Here is a 10,369-nt window from a genome sequence, read left to right as displayed (position 1 = left end):
CCAGGTTTTTAAGGTCCTTTCTCTAGAGAGCGACATCTTGGCACTATGTGAACAGAAGAGAGGAAAATCTGGTTCAAAAACTGTGCTTTCAGATAGAAAGCAAATTTTGTAGACCTTCAGCTAAGCAGCACGCAGGGACTTTAATTCTCTCCTCTGCCGTCTTATTGAATAAAAGAATGAGTGGATGAGCTTAAATGATGAGTATAGACAAAACAAAATCAGTTTGGAAAATGAGTAGTGTGGGTTACAATATATTATATCAGACCAAACAGTTGTCAGCCAGTTTCAGCTGCATGAGACTGTCTAATTGTACTTTTAATTCTTTGTTTCCCCACATTCAACTGTGTTAAAGGATTCAATATCCTGGCCACTAACATTAATCTTCTACATAAGCAATGCCTGTAATTGCAACGAAGATTGTGTATAGAATTTAGCAAGGTGTGAAAGTGCACTGTATTACTGTGACTGAGATGGGAGTGTAGTTGGCTGGAAATTTCTTAATGAAATGTCACGTCAGGAGATGGAGATTGACACCAAAGTGTCGGGGAAAGAATTGTTAATTAAACAATTTCTCTAGTGGAGTATGGAAGTTGATTGTGGAAAGATGGTCAGTGATGCCTTCGAGGCTGGATAGCTGTTTCCAGGAGTCCAAGGGTGAGGGAACCACAGTGGGAAATAAGCTGGTAATTTAACTGGTAGGTATCTTTGTAGAATTCAGTAGTATTTTCTGTTTTGACAAACAGATATTCTAATAGTTGGGGTTTTTACAGCAACAATTTATAGCACTTGCGGACTGTTTTGGATCTGTAAGATGCAACATCTTGATGTGGTTGTGCATCCAGGGATGCTCCATCATTGGAAGTGTTGGATGAGGCTTTGAGTGACCCCATGTTAGTCCAATGTGTCCCTGACCATCATGGAGGGGCAGGGGGTTGGACTAAATGGTCTTTAAAAGTCCCTTCCAGAGCAAACTATTCTGTGGCTGATGGGACTGTGGGTAAAGGTGCAAAGCTTGACAAAGATGGCTTAAATTAAACCGTAAAGGCTGTAAATGGAACTTGTCACTTGTTTGGTCTCTTGTCTTCTATTGTCTTTTTTTTTCTTAGCAAGGAGGGAAGACATTTTTTCAATATCTAGTGGTACACTGGAAAAATACTTTTTTAATGTAATTATACCTGCTCATAAAGAAACTTAGGTCTTTTGACTCCACAAACTTCCAGAGGATTTATGTACTGGATATCAGTAGAATTACATTTCAGAAATATCAGAGAAATGTAGAAATGCTATTGCTAAATGTTATCAATGATCATGTATAAATTGCATAATTTATAATGTTTTAAATATTGATTTATGGAAAATGCAAAGTAAATTCACTTCATCTTTACCATTTTGGTATGTTTACGTAATAGAAATTGTGTTTTCATTAAAGTGAGAGAAAGAAATGGTCCAGCATTTATAACGTCTTAAAAAAAAAAAAAAAAACCAAAAACAAAAAAATAAAGCAAATCATATGTAATTTATATATGGCAATATACAATTTAAAAAAAATACATTTTTAATTCAGGTACTACTAAAAAATTTCGTTTTACCCAGACACCTGAGCAAGCAATAGATAAATACCCAGACCAAGTATCTTTTATTGTGACTGGAATGAATTGCTATAGTCTGAAGAACAGGAGCTGTAGTAGCAAAGCTTTATCCTTGGTATTTTCTTTTTTTCAACCAGAACATAACTGGAAACAGTCTTTGGAAGTCTAATCATGCAAAATGATCAGTTTTTTCCTTCTTGCTTTTTTCTTTCTCCTTCTAGTAACTGAGCAAAACTTAGATATGTATTAGTTAATGGGTGAACAGTTAAACTTCCTTTCTTAAAATCTTTAATGAGTATTCTAATTAACACAAAATAGTACAAAATTAATTTATACCAACTTAAGGCTTAGAGATTCCTTAAGTGGATGATGTCAGGTGTATCCAATCTAGTGCTGCAGCACTGTACATCTTGACATCTTGAAAAGATGTGATGTTAGCTTTCTATGGGAAAAAAATTATATTCTAAGGTTTGTGGTGTTGTGATAATGATCCTGCTGCTGTGGTGCTATGTTGCTGCCACAGTGCAGTAATATGGGCAAACAAAAAATGTGACCAACAATTGTATTTGCCTTATCTGTAGAAAGTTATTTCACTGAAATATTTTCTAGGAATAAAAGTAATATTGAAGAAATAATGCACAATCATAACATTTAAATATTTCTCAGTTTACTTTTTGAGCGGAAAGTAAAGTATTCAATCTCAAAAATGTTTTCCCAGTACTTGATGTTCTTTCTTACAGCAGTAAGGATGCACATATCCATAGAATCATCAAATGCTTTGGGTTGGGATGGAGCTTAAAGATCACCCAGTCCCAGCCCTGGCCATGGGCAGGGACACCTCCTGCTACCCCAGGTTGCTCCAAGCCCCATCCATCCTGGCCTTGGACACTTCCATGGATGGGACATCCACAGCTTCTCTGAGCAACTTATTCCAATGTCTCACAGTAAAGAATTTCTTCCCTATATCCAATCTAACCCTGCCCTCTGTTAGTTTGAAGCCATCCCCCCTTGTCCTGTCACTCCATGGCCTTGTCAAAAGTCCCTCTCCAGCTCTCTTGTAGCCCCTTTAGGTACTGAATGGTGCTCCAAGGTCTCCCTGGAGCCTTCTCTTCTGCAGGAGACCCCCTGAGCCTGTCCCCACAGCAGAGGGGCTTCAAGCCTCCCAACAGCTTAGAGGCTCCCTTTGGACTCGTGTATCCAACATGAGGCTTTTGGTGTGGAGAAAAACCCACCAGGCCCACAGTTCTTTGTTCAGACTTAATTAGCCATAACTAAACTTCTAGCCTAAATGTCTTTAGATGTGGTTTCTTATTTACTTTCAGAATAGAGCTTTGTTTTTTCCCCACTCTTTCTTTTCCAATGCACAAGCATATATTTTTTTAAACAGGAGTTTTAAGCTGTAAAGCACAGGTTTCTGAACATCCGTGGGCTACTTTGAATAGTAGATCTGTGACAGATGAACCAGTTTCACATGTGGACTAGGCACTCAGTCCATGTGCCTGGCATTTTGATATGGGTTTGTGTCTTTCTTGGAGACAAAAAAAAAAAGGGTCAATAAATCAATAAAAAGTTAAAAGTAATCTTTTCCCCTTGCTGGTTCGAATCCTTTCTAGCATAGAGATTCATGAAGTTCACCAGTAATTGTTTTCTTTCTTAGAGAATTCATTAACCAAGGCTTTAGCCTTTTTGTTGCCATGAACACTGACTAATACTTTGCATCCTGCTGTGCTTTCTTAGGTGCATTAAAATATAAAATACATATTATTCATTTGAGTTTCTGATTCTAATACTGATAATCTTCTGTTTTGAATTAGAGGCAGTTCAGTTTCACTGCTGTTGTCTCTCAAAGTCCCTGAGATTGTGTTTCATTCATTTACACAGTTGCTGTCTCTTCTATGCAAATCTCCAAAAAGGAGGAAGGCTTCCAGCTCTTCTACCTGTTCAAAAAAAGAAATCTGAATGGAGATTGATCTTCTTTCAGTGTAATTTTCTTTCTTTTCAGACTTTGAAAAATGCAGAAGTGATTTATACTGGTCTAACAACTGACTTGTTTGACATTTCTGGGTGGTTTTTATTTGGAAGTTCCAAAGTACTTTGTAAAGCAGTAGTTGTGACAAGGCACTGGGCTGTGGACCTGTGTTGCTTTACAAACCAAAGCAGCTTTGGCTGAAGTGAAGGATGCACCCATCAGGTTCAATTCCTCAGATCAGGAGAGTAAGAGGCAAAGCCAGGAATTCAACATGTGTTAGACCACATCCGTTTCTTTATTTTCCTTCCTTTAAATCTGTTTATGACTAAGACTGAAGATTGTTACAATGCTGGTCTTCCTGGAGAAGCTTGTTTTGAATACCTGAAATGGAAGTTTTTAGAGATATTTTTTGATGAGAATCATAGCTGCAATATTGCTCAATGATTGTTTTCTGTCACTAAAGAAATCAGTTCAATGTTACTTAGAAATGTACATATCTGAGGTCGCTAGCCTTTAATACTTTTCTAATAGCTTGAGTTCTTCAAGCTATTAGAAGTTTTATTCATGACCTAGAAATCTGAGGTAGCAGAGATGCTTCCCATCTGTCTGTAGTCATACACATCTGCAGTAACTCATTTTCAGCAGTGATTAATTTCTGGCTTGCGGACAGATGTATAATTGAGAGAGAATGCGGCTAAGGGGGGGAACAAAAAGCTCTGGGAAAAATCCCTTATGGTGAAGACAAATACTTCATACAAAACTTGTAATGACAGAATTACTACTGCAGCCTCTTCTACTGTTTTCACCATATTTCCTGTCAAAAAGGTCATTTTACAGTCCCGTGCCATAAAAATAAGGTGCCATCAAATTATTACACTAAATTTTGGAAGGCATTTTATTTGGTGCTAAAGTAATTAAAAAGAAATAATAGTCCAAAAGAGAATTCACAGTATTAAAAAATAGTGGACAATATGTCAAAAGCCTATAAACCTGTGTTTTAGTTGTGTGTTGACAAAGAGACTTCTTGGCCTTATTTTTAATATTTTTATCAACAGGAAAAACACCTTCATTCATAAATAGAGAGAAAAATGCTGATGATACTGAAGTTGTCTTCCAACCTGGATGATTCTGTGAAATTGTATTCAAATTTTCAGCCATAAATACAGAAGGGGAGACTGCTGGCAGTATTCCTGGGGCAGAGAACCCCATCCTAAAAAGAACTGGCTTTGCACTGGTGATGGAAAAAACTGCTGGAGTGAGGGCCAAGTCTTTTTTTAATCTCAGATGTGGTCCTTGAATGTATTCAAGGACTGTGTAAGAGAGTGGTAAAAATTCTTCTGCTTTGGATATTGATGTAAGTGCTCCTGCAGTTACACAAGGCTTTGTCTTCTAGCACTCACTAACCAGTATTTTAGTGACTTGCTCTTGAATTTAAGGATGCACAGGTTTGACACAACTTAGGATCAGAAATATGACTTCCTAGGAGAGTATCAAGGAGCTTGGTCTCTTCTGCAAGAAGACCAAGGGATGGCTTGGTGATACCTAAGAGGTGCCTTTGCAAAGAACATGAGGGAGTTCTTCCATCTGCCAGGCAAAGCTGCAAGGAAGATCTAATCACTGGAAGTTTAAGCCAAACTGACAAGCAAAACTAGCCAGTAATAAAGGACACCTACTGCTGGAAGAGCTTTCCATGTGCTAGGGTGGAATCTATGCCACTGGCAGTTTTTAAATTATGATGGTTTTCAGATCTCTTAGGCTTTATATTGGAGAGATGATCAGTTTGATGATTCCAGCAGTACCTTTTGAGTCTGTGTTAGTACTGACTTATTAGTAGTACTAATAAGTAATAACTTACTTCAGTTTTATTTTGCACTTAGGATGTTTTTTGTGCATCCCTGTGAGCCTCACTCTTCTGCATTTTGTAGTTTATCTCAGCATTTCCTAAGAATGTAAGGGGTGCCCATTTATCAGAAGGGGCTGCAGCCCCATCTCTCCATGTTCTGGCTCCAGAAGTGGCCACTGGTTTGTGCTTGAAGGAAAGATGCTATTTGTTCTGCTCTTGCTCTTTTAATGCAGCACCTCATTGCTTGGCAAATGCTGGATGCTGAACTAAACAGACATTTGGTCAGTGGAACACAGTGCAGTCATTGCTGACTGTGAGAACAAAGCATGTGCTGACATTTTCCCTGCCTTTGGCATTTACCAGCTTATGGATTTCTGACCTGGGTTGGTGTTGTGGCTGTTATTATCAGTGGCCACTGATGTGTTTTCCATAAACTTGTCTTATCCCTTTTAATAACCACTTAAGGTTTTGGTATCCACAATACCTGTGACACCAGATGTTACAATTTAATTACACACTCCACGACAAAGCTTCCTGTTGTTTTTAATATTCTGGCTTGCTCTTTCACTGTGTGCTCCCCAGACACTGAGTTGAGACATGGAGTGTGTTTTATATGCCTTTGTTGTATTTTACTCAGTCATACTGTCTTCAGGCTGGGGGAGTTTTTCAGTGAGCTATTTCATGCTAGGGACCATGCTTACTGCCTGTTCAGGCACTCTTTCTAGTCCTCCATCTTCTTGAGACAGTCACCTTAGACTTAGGCAGTGTCATTAGAATGTTTGGGGTTTTAGTCCTTTTCTGAGTAGCTAATATGTATTTTGGTGTCTAATTCGGTAATGGCTTCATTTTTGTGATTAATTTATTGATCTTGAAGCTCCCTGTACAGTTTCTCTTAGACTGTACTGACATCTAATGGTAAGGCAAAGTGGCTTAGCCATACTTAATGGCAAGATGAATTGTCTGACAGGCAAATATAATTATATATTTCCTTCCTAATTCAGTATTAGGTTTCATAAGACAAGATGAAATAACTTCAATTTTTGCACAAAAAGGCTGACATATACTTTTTCTTCTGGCAATTAATCTCTTTCTGTTCTGCTCAATATGCCAAACTTATTTTTAAGTGTAACTTAAATCTTAGCAGGAATATTTTTGAGCACAGTGATAGTAATGTGATGGTTTCATTCTGCAGAAGTTTTCAGTGTAAGTCACAGGATCTTCAGGAAAGGATGAAAGAACAAAAGTTGTCCTGTAAAACTTCCAAAGAGGATGTTCCAGTGTTGTTGTAGCAGTCCCTGCTGCATTTTGAAGAAATACTCAAACAAAAGTCTTTGTCCTTTTTTACTCATCTTCCAATCTGAGGTTCCTCCATATCTTTAATTGGAAAGTTTTCAAACACCAATGGATAATGTACTGTTCAATAATACTTTTATAATTGGAATATAGGAGAAGAAAAATTTCAGCTATTTCTCTTTGTTACAGTCTATGTTTAGGTGTAGTACACTAGCTTTCATTATGAAACACCAGTCCTCTGGTGCAAAATTTATGTTCTATGCAGAACTGATACTGCTGCTACTGACATCAGAAGGGTTCAGCTACAAATTGTAGAGCTTTTTAAATTAGAGGGTTTCTTTCTTACATCATAAACTTTATTTTTCCTTTTCACAGAATTAGAGCCCTTTTCTTGCCATAGCCTCAGAAAGTTGACTGCTTTACTGAACAAATACATCTTTAAGTTAATGTTCAAATAAAAGAAAATTCTTTTAGCATTTTGATGTCATTTTACTTGTCTCTTGATCAACACAATTAGATCCTCTTTTTTTTTTTTTTTTTTTTTTTTTTTTTTTTTTTTTTGCCAAACATAAAATACTTTGTTTTGTACTACAGAAATATTTTGAAATTCAGATACATTTCCATTTCTTAGTAATAATGTTGAGGTATGGTTGACTTGAATATAAAGATATTTTTATAGTGAGGGTGAAGAGACACTGGAACAATTGCTAAAGAAGTGTGGAGACTTCCTTATTGGAAGTGTTCAAGGCTGTGTTGGATGGGGTTTGAGCAACCTGGTCTGGTGGAAGTTGTCTCTGCCCATGGCAGGAGGGTTGGACTAAATGATCTGTTTACTAATTGAAACAAGCAGTTACTGCAAACCAAAATGTATAATTATTTAGGAAAATTAAAGTATTTCTAACATAAGGAAAACCACTTTGATTATATTTACTTATTGCTTCCAGGGCTGTGCAGAATGGCCACCTCAAGGCTTGTGAGGTGTGATGGAAAGTAGAGATGTTGTCAGTTTGGGTGGGAAGGAAGGAGAAGTAAAGCGTTGGTCTGGCTTACCTTGGAAATTTATCTAATTTTTGATCATCAAAACTGATAGCACTGAAATTTGGAAAGTAAACTTACAGTGTTTCTTTTGATAGCCTCACTTTATACTTTTTGATAGTTGTTAGTAGAAAGAAAAAAAAGTTTGAATAATTCACTATGGTTTCAAACAAAGGAGTGTAAGCTAGAATGGCTGAGTTAAGTGAAGGTTGAGATTCCCAAGGATAACACAGATCTTCATGGCCTTATCCTCTAATGACCTGTCACTCTGTTCTGTGAATTTAAATTCTGTTTTGGATTTCTTATGCTTCGTTTTGTGATTTGGGGTGGCCTACAAATCTGTGCCTGCAACTGACCGTGGGGCAAAGGTGGAAATGAGCAGTTTGTATCCTGTGGGTGAAACTCTGTGCTCGGGAGAGTTCAGAGGGAGGTAACTCACCTGTTTTTCTGTTCAGATCAAGTTGAAACTGGCCCCTGCCAACCTCCCCCCTTAGACTGATGCAAAGGAAATGGTCCAGCGCTGCAGGCTGCAACGTTTTGGGTTTGAGGGAGTTCTTCCCTCATCTTGTGGAATTTGTCACAACCCACACATACACAGGGTGTGTATAATAAGCCTGCTGTTTTGCTTTCTTAAAAAAATAATTTATTAGTTTGTTTCCTTTTTATCCTTTTTCTCTGGAGAAATCATGGTTTTTGAATGGGCCTTCAGTCCAATCTTTTCACTCACAGCTGATGTTTATCCCTCATTCATTACCAGTATTATCTGTTTTGAAAACTGAATTCCACCTTGAGTTGTTTATCATTTCTGTTTTAGCCTGTAGGATTTGCCCTCTTTGCTGGAAATATGTTGGAGAATCACTTTTCCTTTTATCTTGAAGTCTCAGAGTAAAGCTCTCCCTTTCTTAAGAAAGAGCTGAATGCTCCAGCAATACCCCAAGACATATTCTCTTTAAAAATATACTGGAATCATCTGCTTAACTGAAGGAAAAACTCTAATATTGTTTGCAACAGTGTATATTTTGATCTAAAATGTGTCCTGCTCAAAAGGGTTCTGTTGTAGATACTACTTGACATGTATGATAAGCACTATATGTTCTTAAATCACTTGGATTCTCTCTTAATCTTAAAATATTGAACTACAAAAGTCTGGTCTTAAATGCTATTTGGTATTTGGTGTTCAGGTTTTTAGATCATCAGGCACTGTGTGTGTATTTTTTGTGAATTTCTCAAATACAGTTATTCATGTTGTGGTTTAGCAATTGCAGTAACTAACACTTCCACAATTACAAGGCTTTTGTTTTGCTGGGAAGCTCTTCTCATATCATCATCTGCTCTTTCTCTTGGAACATGATGTGTAATAAAACTGTATGAGGGTTCAACTTAGAATGGTGTTAACATGTTAATTTATTTTTTGCTCAATTTTTTTAAAACTTATGACAACTTGCTATCAATGAAATAATGTTAAAACAATGCTTGAAAGCAAAAAAAAATTACTTGATTTATGTGGCACATTTTGAAGCTACTGTAGACAGAAAACATCTGGTGACACTTTCAGTGGTAGGTCAGTAGTTACAGATGGTCTGTTCTTCACAGCTGTCATCCAGCTTTGTATGCAGAGTGACTACAGTGGAAAAATCTTTTGCTGAATGAATAAACAACACAGCACAAGGAGGCCAGCAGGCATGTATGTTTCCACAAGATGGGAAATTAAATAAGCTATACAAATTTAAACTAAGATTAGTGTTTAAAATGTTCATTATATTCTGGTTTGGTTTTTATGCTTTAGACCTTTCTATGTGATAATTGAAGGAAATAGATTATAAAACAGAAATTATAAGCAAATAAATTAAGGCTGATCCTGTGCACAGGTTTGGGGTGTTGGCTTAAGCCAAGGCTGGTAGTTATTTAGTTCTATACTTACATAGTTGGCTTATAAGATTATAAAACCCATGTTAAATTTGATGTAATGCTTGTGCAGTCTTATAACAGAACCACATTCAGTATTGAAGAACATTGTATTTTGAAAGAATACCAATGTTGAGAAATGTAAAAGTGAATTTCTAAAATGGTAACAGTCTTTGTTTCTTAAAAAGTAGAAAAAATGGGACTCTGAATTCCTCATCATTCTTTTCCCTTTCATGATGGGATGTTATATTCAACTGGAATCTATGCAAAGCAGTAGAAGAATCTTGAACTTGAGGATAAAGAGATGTGGAGGGGAAATGAAGAGGACAGTGAGGCAAATCAAGAGTTAAAAGCATGATGAATGTTGCACATTAACTCCATTTTAAATTAAAAAAAAACAAAACACACACAAAGAAGGAACTTTATTAAAAGTCCAAATGCACCGAGCAGGGCAGTACTAGTAAGGATACTTAGTTTAAATGCAAATGTGCAGTTCTTGATACTCAAAATATTTTCTTTATAATTTCACTCACAGTTCATGAATCTTGATGATATGTTAATGAAGTGTGCCTATGTTTGGTTTTAGTGCAGTTCAGCCTTCAGAAAGAAACAAGCAGATTTCTAGGTTCAGTCACTTGTAAGGCCATTTAATCCTATCCACTGATGTTGAAAGCTGCTGGGCAGGAATAAAAAGAAACAGGGAGGTGGAGTATTTGGCTCATTTTAGTGTGCACA

This window comes from Anomalospiza imberbis, chromosome 4, assembly GCF_031753505.1.
Source record: "Anomalospiza imberbis isolate Cuckoo-Finch-1a 21T00152 chromosome 4, ASM3175350v1, whole genome shotgun sequence".
In the NCBI taxonomy this organism is placed as follows: Eukaryota; Metazoa; Chordata; class Aves; order Passeriformes; family Viduidae; genus Anomalospiza; species Anomalospiza imberbis.
This window is presented reverse-complemented; position numbering follows the sequence as displayed.